The following is a 24,464-nucleotide window of genomic DNA, read 5'->3' as shown; positions in this document are numbered from 1 at the left end:
ATCCTTGTGCATCTCAGGATGAGTCAATACAATTAATAAGCAAGAGTTTCTTAATTCTTGTTTCAAACACTTATTTAAAGGCATACACAGTCCATGCGAGTTTTCTTCATTTAATGCTGTAGACTTTCAGGTTGCCTGAATCTATGTTTGTTTCAATCAGTTGTGATTTTACTATTAGTTTTAGTAAGAAAAAACTTTTCCAGCTCTTAAATTAGAGAGTTTGTTTGTTTGCTGCCGTGCGTCTTGTCACTGGAGACAATCAATGCTGCTAGTACAAGCTCATTTTCCATATCTGCATTGGTTACCTACAACATATATAAAAATATTTTAAAAGAGACTTACCCATCAAGTGATTTGAAAAGATCGAATGACTATAAACAAGGTGACTGTAGCCACCAATAGGAAAGAAATGACCCTTGTCTTAAGACCCCTTGATCTCAAGAGAACAGTTCATGATGTCCAATGTTGTGTCACCTTCTAAACCACTGATTTTCAGTGTTAAAAAAAAAAAAAAAGAAAAAAAAGAAAGGTAGAGCCAAACCAGCAATGCACTGGTAGAAGGAATTACGTGCTTGTCAAGGACCCAACAAATGGGAAATCTGAAATTCTGTATCTGTCCGCCGGATAGTTCCAGCTTCTGCATTAATATTGAAAACTAGTTTTCATTGCTTTGAGAGCGTGCCTGAAATCTGGTCTGGAGCAGTGGGCCAAAACAGTTTGGCTACAGCAGGACAATTTTGCTTGCCATTGTGAACAGCAAAATGTTTTCTGTAAGCCTAGGAACAGCACAGACCCTGTTAATGCAGAGGAGGAATATGTGGAAACACGCAAATGTATTAGCAGAGCTTGCAAACCTCTGAATATGATGAACTTACTGTCTGGATTTGTTATGTTTTCAGGTGGGACCCTCTTCTGATATGTGATCTACAGCGAGCTACTTTGAATCATACGATGACAATGTTATCACTGCCACATCTCTGGGAACCACTTATTCATAAGTATACGGTATGTGAACGTCTGCATCTTACATTAACCATTGCTTGTTGGAACAACGCAGAAACAATAACATGAAGGTGCTAAAAGTCATTGAAGTAAACGTTAAGCCACCTGTACAATCAATTATACCATGCCGTTCCAGCAGATGTTTATCTGCTAGGCCTGGTCTGTATGCAGTATAGTGAACTGTTTTAACTTGAAAATGTATTTATTTACAGATATTGGTAGAAACATTCTACCAATGCTTCCTCTGGATGAAGTTATACTGGTACAGTGATGATATGTAGATATACAGACTATTATTCTCTTCCTCAGGCAGGAAGGGTGTGAATGGTTCTGTACTTTAACTGTTTTGCTGCACTTAAAGCAGTACTATTTTTGCATTTAGAAAAGGTCTTTAATTGCTTTTCTCCTTAATTCCATTTTCAATTTCTGGTCAGTCTAAATTAGATTAATTTCACACACCAGTGAATCCCTAAAGAAGTGTCAATAAACTCCATTTTACCAAACTCAGCCAGATGATGGCAGTTATTCCCTTGATGTTTAGCTTTACATCACCCCCCATCTTTGACCAAGATTTCAATAGGAATTAAATCCATATATTGAGTCTTTTTTCCTCATCCTGTACAAGGAATTGGAGGCTGAGGCCCACCTAGTGAAGGGAGGCTATTTAATTTATGGCCTATGAGGCTAAAAATCTAAGGTCACTGATAGCTGGCATGTTTTTCTTTTCTACTGTTCTGGCTTGAAATTGCTAACACACACTCAGGTCCTGTAAAACTATGAGCAAATCGGTTTTATGAGAGTGGTTACGTTATTGTTTTATCTTCTGAAGCAGTTTGTAGCACACCACATAACTGTTAACGTGGAGCATCTTCATCTGATTTATGGCCCTGATGCAAGTCCCACTGAAACTGGTGGAAAAACATTTCTTCATGCTGATGGGAGTTGAATTGCACTGCATGTAACACCTGAGACTTTTGTTCAAGTATTGTTCCCTGCATGGAATTTTTTTTACTGATTAGCCACTTTTTAGAGATTAAGTTTTAAAGATACAAGCATAAAACAGAATTACAAGGAAATGCATTGCCAAAATAACCTAAAAGAGGACTCAATTATTGAAAATGCTTGTCTACCTTGAAAAATTACGAAATGACGAGGACACATGACTGCTCCAAAAGTACATATCTAGGTTTAATGCACTGTATTTTTATATATAATTTTGAAGACAGTGTTCATCAGAAATGTGAATGATTTGCTGCTGCATCGGTGATGTGGGAGAGGGAAAGCAAAATAAAAGTCTTACAGGGAGTGGGGAGAGAAAGGCCAGGCTTCATCGATCAGTTTAGTGTGTTTTAGGAGAGCAGTTCACAACCCGGGTGACTTGTGTGCTGATCGGTGAAGAGGTTTCCAAATCTGGCTGGACTCTGGGTCAGTTTGAAGAGAAGCTCCCGGAGGCAACGTCTGCCACTGAAGTGAGAGAGCGTTGATCCTGCTTGCGCTGGCAGGGCTTCTAGCACGCCTGTATAGCCACCCTCAGTAATCCCTGCTGGCCAAATACCATTAACATGACCCTTTGCAGACATTTTCTATTCATTTGTTCAGATGTCTCCTCTTATCATCCGTATCCAAGCACCTTTTCAGGAGGGATATAGGAATAATTATCTGTTGCTCTCGTTTCTTCTGAGTTGGTTAATTTTTAAATGTTCAGAATTGTTTGTTGACATATTTTTTTTGTAAACAAGCTGTTTTGGTGTGTGTGCGAGCACGGGTAATGGAAAGCTGGTTTGAAGAAGACGAGTTTTTCATTCTGCAGGGGCAGAGGTCTGGAAAGGGCCCAGCAGGCCAGCTGGTCTGCTTTCCTGCCATCACAGGTATCTCGTCATGAAAAGCGTGAATGCGTCTTGGTTGACATTTTCACTTTTTTGGTGGAATGCGGCTTTTTGCCAGTGGAGGGGACCTCTCAGAGAGCCAAGGGCAGGTGGCGAGGAGAGGCGGTTGTCGGAGTGGTGGCCGCTTGCCGATCTCTGTGTTCCCTGGGCACAAAGAGCGAGCAGCCGTCTCACTGCCATGCTTTTAATGAGCTGTAGAGCAAGGGTTGCTGTGTCTCGCACCTTGTGAGGCTTCTTCTGATACGCGGTAATAACCTTCACGGGTTTGCCATCTACCCAAATCAAAATGAAATTTCCTTTGACCGGTGAATGGAGGAGTCAGAAGGAAGTGAATGTTTTCGTGTTTGTTTTTCCTTTTGAGTGTTATTTTGGTTTTCCTCTTTTGCCAGTTCTCATATAGCATTGCAAACGTTTCAGGAAACTAATCTGCAGAAGCACAGCTCATAAAAGATCAGCCTGCCAGAGGACGAGGCTCTGCTTATTACAGAAAAGCTTCTGAGGCAGTCACGGCTGAAAAGATTACACACTTCCACAGGAAATTAAATTTGATGTAATATAGTGAAAGAATGACAAAATGGAAAGGGCATGTATAACGTATTTGCAATTATTAAGTGGTAGAAAAATGAAAACTTGAGATCCAATAAAGTGCACGTATTTTAGATAGGGATACAAAATTCCCAATAGCTTTTTGAAAATTTGGCCTCCCACTTCCCTTTGCCCTCTGCTGATGTTGTTGTCTCAATGTGGAAAATCATTAACGTCTTGTAAAATTATGTCAACTTTCGGGCATGTTAGATTGTAAAGCGTTTAAAACAAGTTTCAGAGCAGTCCTATGGAGTCCAGTTAGCTTGCGTCCTTCAGCAGGAGGGGCACTCGTGACACGCAGACTGGGAATAAGAGGTGAGGGCTTCCTTCTTTGCTTCGTCCTTCTCCCACGTGGATGTGCAGCACTGACAGAGGGGGCGGCTTTCCCTCCCGTCTGCCCGTGCCCCTCGCCATGGCGCGGCACGGTGCTTGATGGCGAGTGGAAGCCCCAGCCCCCTCCCAGCAGGTCCCCCCAGGCCTGCTGGGGACCATTCAGGCGACACGCGTGCTGAAGAGATCTCTTGGTACCGAGGTCCTTGCTGCTCGCCCGAGGCACGGGCGGGTGGCGTGTCCCCCCCTTCCTCTCCTCCTCGGGGTCAGCGTAGGCGCCGTGGTGAGCTGGTCTCTCTCCTGGCCAGGTGCTTCATGGCAAAACGCAGGTTTTCTTTCAGAGGGGACAGTAATAACTTGCAACGTTTTAATAATTTTTCCTATAAGATCTGGTTACCTGCAGTTGGAAAGAATAAGCAGGACTCTGGCAGATTTAACTTTATTAACCACCATAAATCCTTTCCCTTTTGACTCTAATCAGTCCCTGGAGTCCTTTTAATGCACTTGACATTGCACTGGCCTTTCATCACAGCACAATATACATTTTCCTGTAACTAGAAAACTGATGGCGAGAGCCTTGTGTAAACCCAAGGTAATGGATGCAGCGACGGGGACGTGCGGCTGTCGGACGCTTGCCGCCGGTGAAAGGAGGAGAGGGAGCTTATCCTGCCAGCACGGCTCTTCCCTCAGCGGAGGGAAGGAGAGGGGACCTGAAGGCGCAGGCGCTGCCGGGGTCCAGCGTGCACCCACTAGCACACGGGAATGGGGGACCGGCCGCTTCACTCTGGCCCAGGCAGGCAGGCAGAGAGACAGCGGTGCTTTTGTGTCTGCCGCTGGCAAGCGGGGAGGCGCGGGGGGCCAGACCCTGCTCCAGAAAGCCCCTCCGTGAGCGGGGTCCCCAGCCCGCGTCCCCGGGGCGGTGAGGTGCCGGAGCTTGCTGGCAGCCGGCGGGCTGACACAGGAGGAGGTTGCTTGTGGCACGGGGACCAGGCAGACCTGCTCAGACGGAGGTGCTGGGTGAATGGGTCTTTTCTGTGCCGGGGACAACGCTAAAAGGAAAGGAGTGTTACCAGGTGGTCGAGGGGCGGGCATCTAAGCAACAAACACCTTCTTCATAAAATAACTACCTGGGTTATTGCTCTTCTGTCCAGCCTGCGCACAAAATCCTCCGGAAAGCAAGAGGGGAATTCCCTGGTCGGTAGTCTGTCTGTGTCTCTGCTGTCCAGGAATTCATGGGATGGAGAAGGCATCCCAAGAATCTGCCCCCGTGTGCAGGGAAGCTAAATTCCCTCTTGTTTTTCCGTACACACAAGTCAGCAAGTTTCTTCAGCAAATGCTTTAATTTTGGGCTTAATACTATGCAAATATTTAACTTTGGACAAAAAACCCTCAAGCTGGCTTCAGACCATGGACTGGCTTCCAGCTGTTTCTGCAGGTACGGAGCCAATGTTTACATACACGAATGGTTATTTGTTTATATATTTATTTATTTATTATGGTAATCTTTTTATAATGAACTTGGATATTTGTGTTCCCTGGTTTTTCTTTGAACATAAAAATCTATGTATTTGCAATGCATGTACAGCCATTTTCAGAAGCTTTGGCAAAAAGCTCAGATCTGCTGAAGATAATAACTGTAGGCTGAATCTTTAGGCAACACAGAGTTGTACTAATTTTTCCCTCTAACTGAAGTGCCTAAAGCTCTGCTCGCCATTGAAATCTCACCAGCCTAAGTTATAAAAAAAAAGGTGTGGAACGATCTGGTGCCTGCTCCAGGAGCTTTATGCTGTAATTTGGTTGTCCGGACAAATGGGTACGAAAGAATATTCAGAAGGATCGTCAAGAGCATTAGCAATAAATATGTTAACTAGGTTTCAAGAATCTGCTTAAATGCTACCCTGATACATAATACTTTGCTGTACCCACATATATTTCATATACGTATGCTTTCTCCAGCCCTCATCGCAGCTGCTGCATGCCTGCAAACAGCCTCTTATTAAAAAGGGAAAGTCCATAGTCTTGTGGACCTTCTTCAATGTGCTCAGCATGTGAGCTATTGACTTCACGAAGACGAGAATAGCTATGTCAAATGTGTTTCATTTGCATGTGGCAAGATAGAAGAAGCAAACTCTGTGTGAAGATGAGCAGACAAGAAAGACACCGAATGCCTTAAATACTAAGGGAGTTAATGCTATGCAGCGATTTTGCTTCTGTTATAGGAAGTGTAAGAACAGTATGCTTCCTGGCGTACATCATCATCTAAACTGCAAAGGTTTCAGTTCCATGGCAACACCAAGAGCCCGATTGTGCTGAAGGTGTGTGTATTAATGCATTCAGAGTGAGGGGTTGGGAGTGAGCTGAGGAAAAATAAAACATGCTGAATGTTTCCAATTTATTTATTTATATATAAAGTAAAGCCTTTGTTCTTAGAAAATCAGAACTGACATGAATACACCCGCTGTCCCCTCCTCCCCCCAATTCCCTCCCATTCTTTTTTAGATGTGTTTTTCTCAGGCAAAAAGCAAATGAAGAGGCTGTTTTGTTGGTTTTTTTTTATAAGACTGTAAGTGCAGCAGCATTTGAATGTTGCAAAAAAATGCTATTAATTCCTGAGACTGTTGTATATCCCTGGAGAGAAAGACTTGGGGAGTGGATTGTGTTTTTTCCAAGATGTACTGTTTTACAGAGCAGAGTGAAGCAGTGTTTGGGGTTTTTTTTATTATTTTTCCTTGATCTTTTTGATCTGCCTTCTTTCTGCCTTTCTCTACATCTACTTCCAGTTTCTCCTACCTCCCCTGGCTGAGGAGCAGGAAACAAGACTGAGCTCTGTTTCCTGACATACAAAGAAATATAAAAGTATGAGGAAACAGCGTATTTTGTTTTGCCGGCCAACTTGGATTCATGGACCCACACTAGGAAGGCACCTGCTCCCAGACAGGGTGAGGAGTCACCCTCTGGAGCAACTGGGCAGGCAATCGGCCAGCGAATAACCAAGAGCTGATCATTATGTGAATTTTGTTTGATCTGCTCGGTTGGCTGCATGAGTGCAGGATAGAGGATTGTGACAAATGTATTTTGCTCAGGGTGGCTAACTACCTGAGGCTGGTCCCGCCAGCTGTGCTGATGGGTGGATGAATTGCAGATTTCCAAGGTTTAAAGCTAGGCTGGGTGGTGGGGGAACCTCCAGATGTTGGTATTTCTGAGGCTAACAGCAGTGCTAATCTGGCACGGTAAAGCTGACAGAAACTAGCAAATTAAACTGGATTTGCAGCTGCTTTGCATTGCTAAAACAGGCAAAGCAGCCAGAACATTTCAGTGGATCTGGCCTATACATTTCAGTGAGGTTTCTCTGTTTAACTGGGGAGAGAATACAGCTCTGCAGTTGGAAGTTGGTCAACCACTCTCTTGCTGCTGTGCCAGGAGGAATAAAATTTGTCTCTCTTATCTGTATCCTTTTCTTTTTTTTTCCCCAACTAGCAACAGGAATATTTTTTTTTTTTTCTTAAAAACAAGGCTTGCTTTCATTAAAGTCAGAACCCTGTCTTTGAGATTCTACTCGGGGGAAATTTGTCCCTGCTCAGGAGACCAGTGCAACATGCGTAAACCTTTTCTAAGGGAATAAATAGAATTGAAATGATTAAATGACCCTGTCTTGGCATTCTGCAAAGGGGTGGATTTCACCCTCAAGGCAGCAGAACTGCAAAGTAAGAAGGTGTCATTTTTAAACAGCCACTTTCTGAGGGAGAGCAGCACTGGTAAGCCTGAGCCACTTGCTAATGCTGCATTTGACACTCTCCCAAATTTGTTGTTGTTGTTGTGGCTTTTGGTTTCTGCACAGCACCCCAAAACAAAAAGAGAGACGTAGCTCATTAAATACTAGCATATGCTTCCCAAATTATGTGGCACCTTCATTTGCCTGACTTTTGACAAAGGGACTGTGCGTACAACCCTGAATGAAGAGGAGGAATCACTCCAGCCAGCAGTGTAGTAAGGGAGGTGAAGGATTCCTGTGTAGGTGTCCCGACCTGGTGTAACCCTCCAAACAGGCTAGCTGCTGTTTGCAAGCACCTCCCCAGTGGATCAACTCATTCAGCTTGGCAGGAAGGATGAAGGGAAAGCACTAAGAGGAACATCAAAGAAAGAAGAAAAGGAGGAGAGAAATCAAGGACAGGAAGAGTGAGGAAACAGAGCAAAGGCAGATGGGCAAGCAGAGAAACAACAGGGGGCTGGGAAGAGCACAACACAGGAAAGAGATGATGTTCTGGTGCCTATGAGGGAAAAGTTGTTTTTCAGATGTAATGTAGACCAAAAAAAAAAAAAAAAAGAGCAAGGAAATTAAAATACGTGAAGTGGGAGAGGATATCAGAGTGATGAGAGAGGAGAATTCAGATTGACATGAACAGAAAAAATGCAGAGCACACACGGATTAATTTCATACACTAGTCCAGCTAATTTTAAATAGTGGCTGCTAAGTTTGTAGCATCAAGAGCTTGTGACATTCTCCATGTGGAGGTTTTGGGGGCTGGTGGGGAGCAGTGGGGCCGTATCAGGGGGCTCCTGCAGGCACAGGAGTGGGTGGTTGCAGGCAGATCTCTCCTGTGCACCTTGGCTGGAAGCCTAAAGCCAGTATGAATATCCCCGAGGAAAATTGCCCATCCTGCATTTGAAGATGGGCAGTCAGAAAAAGACGTGTCCAGTTCTCTCTGGAGGTATCTGAGGAAGGGCTGTTGCCGTGCAAGCAGGGATAAGGGCTCTTTCTAGATCCCTCTTCTTCCACTTGTTCAAGCTATCTAGGATACCAGAAATAAACAGCTGAATGGAAATTTTAGTTCTGGCTATGAAAAGAAGCTTTTGAATGAATTCTACATCAAGTAATGAATGTCTTCTTTCCTCCTCCTCTCCACCTACCTTGTTCCTAAACATTAACATTTCATGTCACTTGAGCTAAGTTCAGTGTCAGACTCACCAGATCCTGCTGAAAAATACACCCCTCTTTTGTGGCAAGCTGGAGAAGATGAGAGGCTTGTGGTGTTTTTCCTTCTCAATCTCTACTCTGCTGGGAGAAGCAGCTAAGGCTGTGTGAAGCTGTCTCCTTCCCACTCTCCTAAACTTCGTTCCTAAAAATGCTTCTCCCTCAGCGGCTTTGCTGCTTCTCTGAAGGAGGTGCAGCTTGGCCCACTTAGTGCCATCGTTTGCTAGGGGATGTTTTCTCAGATTGCGGTGACTTTCATTGTGATAGGAGGCTGAAGAAGATGGCCGTGGAATAAGTCATGGGCGCCGCTAGCTGTGCCATTTGAAAATCGTTACTTAAGCATGAAAGAGAAGGAAAGGATCAGGAGTTACGAGGTTTAAACCCTGCCCGAAGCCCCAAACCTCCAAATAATTTCTGCCATTTCTGCTTCCTGTTTGCTAAAAGCTTGGGCTGAGCTCCAACTTTCCTACAGAACCGCAAAGGTGAGAAATACCCTTTCTCTGAAACAGGCTGTTTTGTGGGCAGCGGTACCAGGATGTGCTCTCCCGTGGACCTTTCCCCCCCAGGACTTCTCACCCACCGCCTTTACATCTGCAGGCTGCCCGGCCGGGCTGAGGCTCTGCACCCCTGCTCGCTACCAGGGTGGCTGTGCAACACCCGAGGGCTGAGCTGGGGGACTCAGTCTGGCTTTCCTCCTCAGAGCCAGCTACCGATTCTCTCGAGACTTGTGAGAATGTAATGACTGACATTTACTGAAATTTGTTGTCGAGGAGAGAAGATATGAGTGTCTGCAGCGGGGGAGAAATGTGCATTCAAATAGTGGGTTTGTTGTACGAGAACGGGAATGGTTCTCACTGGGCAGTCGTGTCTGAAATGCTCTGCAGTATGTGGTAGGATTTACGATAAAGATGAACACTTTTATGGTAGAAGCATGGGGACCTGAGCTTACCTGGATGCCTTACTAATTTTTCCTGCTACAGAGAAAGCAAGAGGTGAAAAGGCACAAGAAGGAAACGTTAGTGAAAACAGACCTTTTGACAGTGAGTGCAGTCTCGCTGCCTTTGGTGGAGTGAGTAGGGACGTTCCTGTATCACACTGTAGTTATGCAGAGATGTGCTGATACTTGCTTATTTAGATCAGTGCTGAAAAACAGAAGCAAAAAATTGAATGTGACTTTGGGGTGCTGTAATACAAGGCTGAATCACCCAAAATCAAAGCCACTTCAAGGTGGAAATACGATGGCTTATGTTTGTGTAACCCCAAATCTCTCAACCTGTACCTGAATTTACTTCTCAGATAGTTAGAGAAGAATCACCCTTTCCACAGATGCCGTGTGAGCAGGGCAGCCATTTCTGCATGACAGGAGGAGGTTTTTTTCCCTTCCCTCATGTTAGTGTCCAGTCCAGCAATGAGGAATCAGATTTAAACCTCAGTGTTTGTTTCAGGCCCTGTGAGTCTTTAATTCTTTTCCAGCACAAAACAATTATTTTTGATAGACATGCTAGTTGTTTGTTAATTTGTTTATAATCAGTTTTCCAAGAGGTTGCTTTGATGTGGGAGGAACTGGATTCTTTGGGTGCAAATGCTCACTGCTGACTCTCTTCTTAGTCATTAAGAGATGTTTTTCGCATTAAGGCGCCTTTACTTTTAAGGGAAAGTGTCAAGCATCTTCTAATACCAGACATACAAAATGTGTGGTTGCCTAAACAGAAACCGTTTGCCGAGCTGCAGCACGTGAGGGCAGGAATGGCCAAGACCAGCCCAAGCCTTCGCCAGCCTCCCGGGGAGAGGCCAAGCAGCCCCCCGTCCCCTCTGGCTGCCCTGCTGCTGCAGCCGCCTGCACCAGCCCCCAGGACCCGAGACCCCACGGATGCTGGTTCCAGCTACCAGCCTACATCCCTGCTGATATGCCTCCATGCTAAAAGATGTCACTGTTCTTTTCCAAAAAGAATGTGTCTTTTTTTTTTTTTTTTTTTCCCAATTCCCTTGCCACCTTTTTGTATTTTCCAACTGCAGCTCTTTTAAGGCTCCCTGCCTCTGCAGTTCTTGCCTTTCTATAGGTTATTTTTGGAAACTGGGGAACCAGGAGGAGGGATGAAATTTAGGGGAGTTAACTGCAGTGGAAGTAGAAAGCTCTTTCCCTTGGCATGCTCTTTCTTCTTTCTGCTTTCTTCTTGTGACCTCCGTGGTCCGACCCCTGTCTCATCACTCATTCCAGGGCAAGCCGTAGCCAATGCTCTTTGTGCCCAGCGAGCGACTTCTCCCCACGCAGAAGCATGCCAGTTCACAAGCTGTGCTTGCCACTTCCTCCCTGCAGCGGCCATCGTTTCTCTCCTGCTTTTCTGGGTCAGCCAGTTGGCCAAAAAGTGGTAGGTGGTCGAGCAGAGTTTTGAGAGCTGTGAAATACTGGTAGCGCTTGGGAGGTTATGTGCCTTAGGGTAAATTGTATGCAGAGAAGAATGTGTTTCCTTCATTATTTCCTCAGTGAGGCAGCCCCATCAAAGCGGTTGGCTTTTTCTTGAAATGTTGCTGTGTTTTTACATCAGAAGTGTTACAAGCTGATTGCCAAACTATGCAAGAAAAAAAAGGTTTTGGAAGACTGGGGACTAGCGACTGAAACCTGACGTGGTGGGGAGACTGGGAGCTCATGTTTTGGCTCTGGGGCATGGGGCAGGCCGTGGTGAGCCTGGACCCCCAAACATCTGAGCTCTTCTGCATGGGGGCAATCACTTCACATCTTTTGTTTTGAATGCAAAAATGTAAGGAGAAATTTTCTATGAAGGAGCACCCAAGGACTTTCTTTTTTCTGTGTGGGTTTTCTAAAATCACTAGCACATAGGAAGACATTGACCATACAGTAGGTCAGGCTGCCCTTTTGATAACTGAGACAGTATTCAGATAATTGAGATGCCTGTGATTGCCCGTGAAAATTTGCTGATGTTTACACTGCTGTCAGGTATTGAAGTCACACCATAATATTTATTGTAGGATCTTGCAATGGATTTTAAAATAGATCGATATCACAGCACAAAGTGGGAATTTTCCTCATTTTTTCTGCAGTTATGAAAATGCCTAAGTAGCAGTATAGTGCAATAAATGTTAAACATTAAAAGCTGGTTTTGTGTGTACTGATAAGAGTAGATTGGTAGAGAAGGAAGTAACTTGAGTTTGGTTGGTAATGCTGATAGGAGGATGGTAGAAATCAAAGTGGGAGATGATTGCAGACTCAAAGCAGTAACATGCCGTCTTTGAAGGATGGGTTTGGGTCAGCAACATAATAAGAAGTGATAATGAGGAGGACTTTAACCCTAAATTAATTAAAAAAAAAGAGGAGGCAGATGATTCTATACAAGAAGCTGCGCAACTGATGCAAAAAGTCAGCCAAAGATAGAATGAGATCAACAGGACATGAAGTACTCTCTTAAAATACATAGAAACGGAGGGGGTTTTACTACCATGCTATGGCAGAGATCAATTAAGCTGTGCAGAATGGTTATGCAAAATGTTCGCTGTAGGGAAATCACCGCTTTCCGTAGATTCGAGGAAGGAGTGCTGGCATGCCGCCGGCAGTGATTTATTTTCACCCAGCCCTGGTGCTTGTGGCTGGCACTCAATGAAATCTTCCAGGGTAAATTATTTATTTAATTAAGAATGGCCACAGTTGCACTGAGAGACTGGCAGCACAGCAGCAGGAAGTCTGTTAGAGATTAAGTCCAACTTCTTACAGATAGGCTGCTTATGTATACTATAAATAATTAAAATCGTAAGTAAGTGTATGTTGGCACTTTTGTTTAAGCTTATTAACAACAGTTCATAATATTGAACGCGGTGTATGTACTGCCATGCGTGATAGTCCTCTAATTTCTTGATTACCCAATCCAGAGGCTTGTGCAGCAAGCTAAAACATCAGCTTGTTGCTAACTGAACTTTTGAACTTTTCGTAAGAAAAGGAGATGTCAGTAAAAGACGAGTCAAATTTATGAGTGCATAAGCATGAGCAACCCAAAACCTTTCATTTTGGTAGGCATTCCCATAACAGCGAAGAGAGAAATCCTCCACTTCTTAATGCCAAGTAGGCAAGGTAGTGCTTTCTTAGTTCAGTATATTCCAGTTATAGCTGGTGGTTTGAGGAAGTCCCAGAAAGAGAGGAATTTGAATATAAATAACAAGAGAAACTGTCATTTGAGGAGAAATCCCTGTAGAGATTTCATATTGTTATCTGGTTTAAAAAAAGAAAAAGTGAAGCATCGTGATTTGGTAATTGTTCTTTTATCAATAAATTTGGTTTTTGAAGAAAACATTCTGAGTTTGATCCTTGCTTTCTTTCCTTGATCGTTGAGTAAGAAGAAAAAATCTCGCAAGAGGAAAAGCCACCTTTTTTAGAGAAAACCACTCATGATTCTAACCTGTGTAGTTTGGACAAATGGACAAACATTTTTAAAAATATCAGAAATGGACAGTTTTGAAACATCAGACATAATTGGTTTTGGGCAGGCCTGATAAGCAAATCAACACAGAGCTAATGTCACCTTCCGGGGGCAAGTTCCCCTTTCGGTGGGCACTGGTGGTGGGGGCCAGCAGGCGGGCTGCCAGCAGCCGAGGTGGGGCTTTCTCCTTTGCATGGGGTGGTTTGGACCTTCCTCTCCTCCCCCTGCGCTTCCTCCCTGGTCCTGCCGGCTGCCTGATGGTTCTTGCTGAAGCTTTGGCAGCAGTGTCCGGAACGCCCCTCGACTTTGAGAGGTCGGCTCTTCTTTCCACAGCCAGGGCTCTCCAGCGCTGCCAAAACTTGGAACGAGTGGGCAGTTGGGATTTGAGAATGGGTTTCCCACTGTCCTGGCTATGGTTTTACGTGCCGGAGGGGCTGCTCCTGCTACCTGTCCTCTGTGGCCGCTTACCTGAGCCCACGCTTGGCTGGTTTGGGCAGCTGCACAGGCAGCAAGCTGTTGGGTAGCCAGGGGTTTCTGATGGGTTTGCACCTCGGATTGGGTCCCCATGGGCACAGGCAAACTAGAGCAGGAGCACACAGCTGGTGTGGGGGAGAGGAAGCGAAGCGGCATCTCCCCCTTTTGGGTGGCAGCTCGCCATTGCATTGACCTTGCCAGAGCATGAAGCTGCATCCTCAACATGCAGATCAGATCTTGTATGTGCAAGGTTGTTCACACTTGAATACCATGTTTTTTTATCACAGTAATCAGGAATGGATACTGAGAAGATGATGGTGAAGGACAGCAGTGTTTCCTATTCTGCCCTTTTCCACTCCCCACTTTTGGTGACCCCAAGTCACTCTCTGTTCCCTTTTCCAGATGGAGTTAGAAATGGGTGTCCATTCAGAATTGGGTTTTTATTTTAATCAAAGATTGTGCAGATTTGCAGTCAAACTTCAAACTGAGATGAATATGATTTCAGAATAGTTTGCAGTCATTGTTTTTACTTTTCACAAAGAAATAAAAGGCCTTACGGTATCTCCTAGGTACTCCTAGTTGCTGTACACTGGAATCATAGAACCACAGAATGGTTTGGGTGGGAAGGTTCCTTCAAAGTTCATCTAGTCCAACTCCCTGCTGTGGGCAGGGACATCTTTCACTAGATGAGGTTGCTCAAAGCCCCATCCAACCTGGCCTTGCACACTTCCAATGATGGGGCATCCACAGCTTCTCTGGGCAACTTGTTCCTGTGTCTTACCCCCTTAATTGTAAAAAACTTCTTCCTTATGTCCAATCTAAACCTACCCTCTTTCAGTTCAAAACTGTTGCCCCTTGTCCTGTCACTACAGATCTTGGTCAAAAGTCTCTCTCCATCTTTCTTACAAACCCCCTTTATATATTGAAAGGCCACAATGAGGTCTCCCTGGAGCCTTCTCTTCTCCAGGCTGAACAACCCCAACTCTCTCAGCTTCTCTCCATAGGAGGGATGTTCCATCCCTCTGATCATTTTTGTGGCTCTTCTCTGGACCCACTCCAACAGGTCCGTGTTTGTCTTGTGCTGGGGACCCCAGAACTGGATGCAGTACTCCAGGTGGGGTCTCACAAGAGCCGAGTAGAGGGGGGGAATCGCCTCCCTTGACCTGCTGGTCACGCTTCTTTTGATGCAGCCCTGGCTGCAAGCGCACATTGCCAGCTCATATCCAATTTTTTATCTACCAAAATCCACCAGTCCTTCTCCGCAGGGCTGCTCTCAATCCATTCATCCCCCAGCCTGTACTGATACTGGGGATTGCCCTGACCCATGTGCAGAACCTTGCACTTGGCCTTGTTGAATTTCATGAGGTTCACATTGACCCACTTCTCAAGCCTGCCAAGGTCCCTCTGGATGGCATCCCTTCCCTTAAGTGTATCAACTGCATCACTCTGGTATCATCCACAAACTTGCTGAGGGTGCACTCAATCCCACTATGTCATTAATGAAGATATTGAACAGTATTGGTCGCAGTATGACCCCGAGAGACACCACTTGATACTGATCTCCATTTGGACGTTGAGCCATTAACTGCAACTCTCTGGATGCAGCCATCCAGGGAATTCCCTATCCATTGAATAGTCCATCCATCAAATCCGTATCTCTTCTATGTAGAGAGACAGGGATGTTGTGTGAGACTGTGTCAGAGACCTTACAGAAGTCAAGATAGATGACATCAGTTTCTCTTCCATTATCTGCCACGCAGTCACTGTAGAATAATATATAGAATAAACCTGGCATGTTTTGATGGTTCACTTTATTTGGTCCCTTCACATCAAGTGGCATACATATGATGTGAACAGCCTGCTGAGACTACTATTATTTTCCACCACCATATTCTAAAAATACTGTTAAAGAATTTTGGTAAAGAATAGATCTCAAAAGTATTTTTAATTAATATCTTGGAATAGGAAAGTACACTTTCCTCAACTTACAGTTACTCATCTGTAAACGGGCTAGTTATTTGACAGACCCAAACTGAGTATGGTGAAACGAAGAATTGCTGCAGCTGCAGAAGAGGCTATTGCTATCAAGTGCTAGTTTCTCATTTCAACAAAACCTGATTCCAGGTGCTCAGGCAACGGCTTTCCTTAGTTTCATGGTTTGATTTGCTTTAAAACTTTGGCATAAACCCTGTAATTTACCGTTAACTATGCTCCCAAATGTAACCAGTTTAGACTATGTAATAGGTAGTGATAATTTGAAATTTAACTTAAATATACTTGTTTCCAAAAATAAAAATACTGATTTTCATGTTAAATATCTAAAATAAGCACAACTTCCACCACCACCACCATCCATTGTTACCCATCTTGGATTTCTTCAGGGATGTTTGCATGCAAAGGGAAGTATCAGGTTCCTACTTCCAAATAGAGAAAAATCATTATGTAGTCTCAGAAGCCTCTACTTCTATAATATTTCATTTTTGCTTTTCAGTTATAATCAATATTACCTGTTTTGCTAATGCTAGCATTGGGAGAAAAGCCCTAAGAGATTGATGTGCAGGCAGAATGGGAATAGCGTGACTATTTTTATGTTTCTGACATCAGTGTCCTGGTTTATCTAATGTTATATGACACAGTGACTAAATGCTCCATAGTATTCCATCCGCAGTGAGCCAAACATCTTTTCCAGTATTGCCCCTTGTTTCAAAAGTTGTAGAAGCTTTTATAAAATAATTTGCTAATTTGGGGTGTTCTCTTACTGTCTGTCTGGAAAGCTAATAGTCTCTTTACTTCTCATAAACAATATTCCTACACCACAGTAATGTATATTCCTAATTGGATTCTCATGGGTCAGTGAGAGATAATTCATCGGCTTCCTACTTCAAATATGGCATTTTTAAAACTATCATGAAGCATTGTTACAACAGGACACCTCTACACTCTTTTATTTAGATGGGTACATTTAGTTACCGTCATGACTCCTGTTCTGTCCTTTGCCTGTTTTCATTATTTTCCCTCTGTATTGAAAAGCAATGCTTTTTTACTACTGGGAACAGTAAAAGCTGCTCCTGCCAGATCCTCATTTTTCCACATCTCCTTTTACTCTGTAGATGTCACCTTCACCACCCATCTGTCACATTCCCACATCTGTACCTATTGTGTACAAGGGTTTGCTGGGTTCCTTTATGTTTCAAGAAAACAGGCTTTTGAAAAGTCTGTTGGCTTCCAAAGGTAGTTGCACAAACCAGCCTTGTGCTAGGTCTCCTGTATGAGAACTGACAGAACCGACAGCTGGTTGTAAAAAAAGGAAAGTGAACTATGCCAAAAATTTCACTTTCCAAATGGAGCAAAATGCCTGTTTTACATGAACAAAGGGTTTTGACTATTCCTTGTTCCGGCCACCCCTTGGTCTTTCAATGACGTAGAGATTTGGATTGCATCCCCTTAATGAGTACTGACCGAGTCTGTGGTGTCCTTTTCCTGGGGGTGTGTGTGAAAGTAACGTTAGCTGTAACGTGCTAGAGAAACGGAGCTCCAGGACCTTTCCAAGATGCCTGGCCACTGTGATTAACCCGTTCTGTGTTTCAACAGGCAAATGGTATGTGGGAAGTTAACTTTCCAAGCACAGCTGGATGTTGCAGGAGCAGGCTGGTGCTTCCCAAACATTTGAGCAGTTACCGCTTTACAGCTGCTGTTCGGACACAGACATGAGAGCGTGTACGCTGCAGCTTTCTTTTTCCCAATCAAGGTACAGACAGACCTTTTGAGTATTACGAACGCAGCCCTAAAGATTAGTCAATCTCATGGTATTTATGTTGAGCTTCAGATCCTGGTCTCCCTTCTATACGTTTACCTCGATTAACAGTTGATATGGTGCTACGGACATCTCTGTGGCTTTAAATGCACGGAGACAGCCAGTTCCAGCCAACCTCTGCGTCATGCGGCTGGGCAAGGAGGAAGAGAAGAGAGCTTTAACCCCGGTTTCCACACAGCCTCCGCGCCTCTCACGTCCTCTGAGTGGCCGGTGGCCGCTGGTGTAACTCCGAGCAGACGGACCTGCTGGTGGAGCTGCCAAAGAGCCGTCCTGGCAGCCCGCGCTCGGCGGGCACCTCGTGCCGCTCCTCCCTCGGTGCTGTGGCCGGGGACACCACGGGCACGGCGTCTCCTGGGGCAGCTCTCCCTTGGCGGGGGTTTCCCTCCAGCCGGCAGATCTCCTGTTCGGGATTTGGACACCGTTTCGTTCGCCTCACCTGTCACGCTAGAGGTGGTGTCCAGGGTACGCGTTAGCATCCCCTCCTCGCGGCTCTTACAGCTTTGAAGATGCGGCAGTGCTCCGGCCACGTCCCCACCGCAGCCACGCAGCGGTGCGGCGATGGGGCCGCGCACCGCGGTCCTACCCGATACGGCCCCCGCGGAGGGGGGCTGGAGGGAGAGGGGAGGGGAGCGCGGCGGGCAGGACGGGGCGCGCGTCCCCTCGACAGGCGTCGGAGCGGAGGGAGAGGCGAGCCCACTTCACTCGCTCAGGCTTGGGTGATGGCAAAAGGGAGGTCCTGGGCTGCGAGTTGTGCAACTGTCTGATCCATCGCTGACTAACGTTAAAACGTGCGCTCCAGAATGTGTGGCAAAATGTAATCTATGGTTTATAAGCTGTTTAAAGGCTCCTGACAAAGGGGAGGAGTATAATAGTCACTTCTGAAGGGGTGAGAGGCTTGGTGTGTTTCATGTGAAACACTGCAGGTTGTATTTTCCCATGGGATTTGCCAACTTCCTACCAAGTACATTTAGTACGTCACAGGTTCTTGGTGATGTGGTGTTGTACACATTTACACCTCTCCTATTTTTCATGACACTTGCGTTATTGTAAGAGCTCCTACAACTGAGAACACTAGGGGATTTGAACGTTTTGTCTACCACATCTTCTGTAGGAAGGGAATTGTTTTATTCCAGGGCGTTGTATTGAGTGGGCACCAGCGAAAAGACCCGGGAATGAGAGGAGGAGGAAAGAGAGACTGGTGCTAGGTGTCTGCAGCAAATTGGTTAGGATAATCAGCTAGAGGGCACCAATGAATATTTCTTCTTAGGGCTGTTAAATTAGGCCATGTGGCCTGCCAGCATATAGATGCATGAGAGAAACGTGATGGCTTTGCGAAACAGTTGTGCTAAAAATAATTTTCGGTGTTATTTTTATTAATGTTATCACAGATGAAGAAAGTGAGGTAGAAGTTTGTAGCCTGGGACATTTCTTTCTCCTGCTTTACAGGGTAAATACTATAAATCCTTGAGTGTTTGTTTGGCTAGGTAATGCGTTCCAAAAGTATGTCAATGAAGTAGGCATCAGAGTCATAAAATACTTTCCTATATTTAGATTTTAAATATGCACTAGAAAGTCATTAACTTTTAGACTCCCAAGCACCAAAATCGCTTCTGAAAAGGGGGCTTGGATGTTAAAATCGGTTAATTAAAAAAATAAAGATTTTAATATTGCCAGAAATGCAGAGTCAGTGTTTCACCATCAGCAGTGTTAGTAGGCTCAGTTATATTCTAGTAAGTTTGGTTGCTGTGAGGGCATGAGGAAGATCCTGAAACTGTTGAAGGTGGCAGGAGCATTGTGGGATTACCAGTTGACTGGTTAATTTAGAGGATTATGTTTTTAACTTGATATTAATGCCAAAATAAATCCAGTTGCACAGAATCATAGAGTAATTTAGGCTAGAAGGGATCTCTGGGGGGGTCATCTTTCTAGCCCCTGCTCAAATCAGGTGCATGGTACATGGTCTTGCATGTCATCGATAATTTACCTTTACATGGTTTTGATTTGTGCAAGAAAGATTAGCTATTCAGGTCTTTTTTTGAGTACTAGAGAGGCAAATGCCAAAGAGGGGTAAAAATGAAGCCAAAAGTATTTTACAAAGAAGTTGATCCAGATAGTGTTGAAGCATCAGCAAAATATCCCACACCATTTCACATACGTTGATTTTTTTATTTTTTTTTTTAGAACAAACATTGCTTTTGGGTAGCACAGGGGACTTAGTTTGAGCATTTGTGAATTAATTTTAAATTGTTCTTTTCATTGCTGTCTAATATACAGGAGGAATTGGTAAATAGTAAGAGCAAAGGCTGAACAGCATTTTATAGCCAGTGGTTCTGTTTAGACTTAATCCCTATAATGCAGTGTTAAAATTTACAAAACAGCTTGTAATTGCAGTAGCTTATTTAAACCAGCTATTTGTGGTTATGTCTGCTGAGGAAACTTAAACTTCAACGTTCCCCAGCCATCTAATAGCAGCAAATTGACTGCGGGTCTCTTGTAAGAATATCTAAATGTAGGCTGTTGAATAATCCCTTTGGGGGCCCTGTAACTATTTTTGTGCCTGGATATGCGTCATCAGTGGGTATTTTCTCTGGTGACTAGCTTACATCAGTAGGTCTCCTACCATGCACTCTATCAGTGAGTGACTTATGATTGATGGGAGTCACGGCTGCTGTTTAGCTTTTATCGGTGACCTCCAATAATGGACAACAGGAATTTCCAGGCTGTTAAATTCCTTGAATGACTGAAGACACAGGATGGCTCTGCTGATAAATGCAGGTAGTACCCAGATACCGGGTGTTCACCGGGGGCCGAGGCGGGGAGGAAGGAGAGGGGGGTTCCTCGGCCGCGAGGCGGTGAATCCGCTGCGATGCGTAGCCGAAAGGTACGCTTCCCCCGACGCCGGGGAAGCGGCCGTGCCGGAGGACCGCCGAGCGACTGCGATGCTCTGACTAACTCTCCCGGGCTCTCCAGCCATACGTGTCCGCCGGTGGTAGTGGCGTTTCAATGTGTTCGACTGGCGGATCTTTAGGGCAGCTCGTCAGTCCGTTTTATCCCAGGGAGACACGCAGTTTGCAGCTCTGTGAAGGGAAGTGCTGTGGAATTTCAGCTGCAGCCCGGTTGTTTCCTTAACCCTTTTTGTTACTGCCCACGAGCAGCGAGCGGATTTATTGGAGTGCTTAACCCAGGTGCTCTCTGGGCTAAATCTGAAGGTGCAGTAGGCTACATGATTTTAAGGTTAAGTTGCACCTGCCACAGTGACCCACTGAGGATGCGGTCGTAGTTCATTTCCTGGTGTTCAGTACCTCTTTTTACAAAAATAAGGACTGCAGATACTGAGTTATCCCCTCTTTCTCCTTCCACTCTGCCTTTCTGTCAGAAGCTGACGTGCGAAACGGGGCTGCAAGACAGCTATGAGATTTTTGTGAGTGTTACCTGTGATGAATTTAGCAGCTTGAGTCAGCCCTACGGCGTGGCGCTTTGTCGTTTCTTCTTCTTTCCCCCTGTTCTTCCTGTCTCTCCCAGGCTCAGTCCCTTTGATACAGCTGTGCTAGGAAACAGGAGATCAGCTCTCCGTGAACTCGAGCCCAGAAGTCTCTCAAGCCCTTCTCCTGGCAACCGAGGAGTCAAAATGACAGACATGGATGCTCTTGGTCTGACTGATGATTAAAAAAAGTCCTTAATGCTGTTTATCGCGTGGCGTTGTTTGGCTGGGGGAGGATAGCAGCTGGATCCAAATTCCTCCTCACCACTTCTTCCTGTTGGCAGGTGGCCCTTCGCTCGGGCTGGGCTTGCAAACTCTCGCACGGGTCTTACTTACTTGAGTGCCTGCTATTGTTTTTGACTCAGGTGACAGCAGGCTGGGTTTTGTGCAGGATTTTGAGCCTTGAAAACTTTCAGAGGGAAAACAGAAGCTTCGTTTTAACTCGCCTGTGTGTCTCCTCCTCTGCATGTACTAGCCCAGAGGTCGTAGTTAATGAATGAAACCAGGCTTCCTGCAGGAGCCAGTTAACCCACGTCTGTGCGTTTGTTGACACAGTGCTTACATAAAGCTGCTTTCGGCAGCGGTGCATGTGCTGTTGTAGCGTGGATGCCCTCGCTCCGAGGGATACAGGTTACGGATACCTTTCCATTCCTTGCAGACAGGTGCCTGGTACGACACACGCACTGGGTCTGAAGCAAGTTTCCTCATCTGCTCTCTGGCTAGTTGAGTGCTGGTTAAGAACTGCATTCGAGAGAAGTAGTAGGAAGAGAAGCGGCAATTAAAGAGGCTTGGAAGACCAAGAGAGAGGAGGGAATGAAAAGGTTTTCACTGAACTGTGATTTAAGAGTATAGCCTTCCTTTGTTTTTATATCTTTCTTTTTTTTTTCCCCAGTGACTTCAATAAGACTTTGTGATTCATGACAATCTGGTTATATAATTCAAAATCTGTAAAAGGTTAAGCACAAAAAGCTTGATGAATCTTGAGTCATTTGCATTAAAATTCAGTGAATTTTCTTGGGGGACTGTGCTTAGAATGTAAAGCTTGCTAACTGGTTGATGTTGCTATATGTATTATTTGCCACAGCTTTCTAGGAATCATTATGCCCAGCTACACATTAATATCTTTTGGCTAATATTGACCTCCTTTCCCCCCATTTTAGGGGGATTGTATTTTAGGGTAGTGGTAGTATTTTAGGGTAGCTTTTTTTCAGCGTTTGTGCAAAAGCTCAGCATCACCAACTTTCAAGAAAGACTCCGCAGACCTTCAAAACATTTCAGAAGGGGTTGTCATTTGCTAGGAAAAAGCATTAGCAAGTTGCCTGCCACTCCCTGATGCTTGGCACTGGGGCTGTCTGCAAGGTGGAGGGCTGAAGTCCAAACTGACATGTGGCAGTGTGTGTAGGTACCTCTTTGTGTGCTGTAACAGAGGTGATGCGTTGGGGACAAACTAATTTAGGTGTTGACCCTGCAGTGAAGTCACGCCAGGCGGATGCCTGGGTCCATATGCCTACACCCGGTTGACTTCAGTGACTAAGTGCAGGCACCAAGTTCTGCTTGCACAGCTTGAATTGAGGAACGATGACCATGGTGGCTAAAGCCGCCTTTTTCTGCAAGAGCCTTCACCTATTCAATGGCCACCTTTAAAATCTTGTCAGTCACCCTGGACGACGGCTAACCAGATATTTCATCTTGGTAGTTAAAATAACAAGGTGTTGTGAGCAAGGGATACTGCACATTCACTGGAAGTCAAAGCATCTGCTGCTGCATCTTGTAGTAACTCCTTCAGCAAACCTCTTCCTCCTCCAGTGAAGAGTGTTGGTGTTTCAGTGTGCAACTAGTTCCCAGTGGGCACAGGACTGTAATTACCATACTTGGGAGGTGGAAACGAAGACTGAATCTGACATGGGAATATCAGGGGCTTTATTTTGAAAATTTTTTGAAGATTAAATACAATTCATTTCTCTCCTACCTCTTAAATCTATGAAGGCACGCTCTGTACAGCTGCTGTAGTGTCGGATATTTGTTGAGGGTCTTAACAATGAATTGGTATTTAATAGTTTTGTATCATTTTGACACAGTACTCTCAGTGCTTCGAGACGCTTGAGAATAAAGAGGTGCCCTGGGATGGGAAGAACAGCAAAGGTAATACAAAGCTCACCTTGCCCATGGCCCTTACTTCTGACAGTACTATTTTGTTTGAAGAGTGACTGTGTGGAGCAAGCAATGCTGCTAAGTCCTTAATGAAATCATTAACGCAAGTAGATACAATGTTGCTACTGTGAGCCAGCTATACCTTGTAGAAGTATTCTGAAATACCAGGCAAAGTCGTGATTTGCCTACTTCAGGACACATGGCATCTTCTGCTTGTGTTAGTTCAAAATCATCTTATTAGTCATAAATAGTTGATCTTTCAAGGTGATCTTTGTGTTTCCATAAAGTCCCACTGAAATTGTTGAACCAGTTCCCAGATACTAGGAAACTCCAGTTTTGGTCAGCTTATGTGAGGAAGAGCTTGTATAGTTTCATTGGTTTGTTTGGGGTTTTGTTTCTTCAGGTGTCATGGAGGAAATATGGGTTAGCCATTGCCTCATTTAAACATTATTTTGCTGCAGGGGAAAATGAGGAGTTACACATAAACATTGTTGATGTTTGTAGTGAGCAGAGTAATAAAGAGCGAAGAGGAAGAAAAGCAACGCACTGAAATAGTATAAGGAAAACACAGCGTAAAGAAAAGTTGAAAAAGTGAAAAAAGGTATTGGTATTTCTTTTTTTGTGGTATTTCATTTTTTTAATCCAATTGATGAGATAAATGAAGAGCCTTCTATCTTTTTTGATGTTATTGTGTACTGTAATGTGAATGAATGGAGTGAAATAACACTTCAGCTCTTCCTGCATGCTGTGTGCCTGATAACCTTGGTCCTAAAACCTTTGCTCATCAGCTCAGTCCTTTCTGCAAGCGGCCAGCAACTTTCATAAGACTGTTGGAGATCCAGGACCAGGCTGTCAGTAAGTTAATTGATTTGTAAATGGCATCGAGTTAGTTTGAAAGGAATCCACCCATTTGTTTGCACATGGGGAAGAAGAGGGAAGGAAGATATTGCAGGTAAAGCCTGTGTACTGTGGCAGATGGGAACGTACCTCTTTTACGCCAGTAGCCTGGCACCAGCTCCTGTAAACTGTGGCAAAGTCTTTTCTTCGTCTCCTGTTTTGTTTCCTGTATATACACAGCACAGTAATTCCTGCAGGGATTTTTGCTCTTGGCAGTATTTCTCTTTAGTGCCACAAAGTGAGCATTTTTCCTGCAGGACCTCAAACAGCTCAACAAGTGGTGTGCTGCCAGTGAGTCAGCGCAGAGTCCCTGTCCATCTGCTCGCAGCCACCAGCACTCCCTCCCAGACTCCCATTTTCAGATGCAAAGCCATACGTGAATCCCAAGATAGAGGCGGGTAAGGGACGGGGTTATCCTGGGTAAAGAGGTCCCATACTCCAAGGA

At 44.8% G+C, this 24,464-nt stretch overlaps 1 protein-coding gene across 9 annotated transcripts in view; it reads left to right on the top strand.

The window, feature by feature from the left end:
• HIVEP2 (HIVEP zinc finger 2) overlaps window positions 1-24,464 on the top strand; it is a 142,346-nt gene that overhangs the window by 35,856 nt on the left and 82,026 nt on the right. For all 9 annotated transcript variants that reach the window (XM_049800927.1, XM_049800930.1, XM_049800925.1 and 6 more), the window contains one exon: window positions 900-1,005. The gene's annotated coding sequence lies outside the window, so the exon portion shown is untranslated. The remainder of the gene's footprint in view (window positions 1-899; window positions 1,006-24,464) is intronic.

The sequence above is a fragment of the Accipiter gentilis genome, chromosome 5 (assembly GCF_929443795.1).
Source record: "Accipiter gentilis chromosome 5, bAccGen1.1, whole genome shotgun sequence".
NCBI classification, from domain to species: Eukaryota; Metazoa; Chordata; class Aves; order Accipitriformes; family Accipitridae; genus Astur; species Astur gentilis.
The sequence above is the reverse complement of the archived record's forward strand: the minus strand, read 5'-3'. Positions and strand labels throughout refer to the sequence as shown.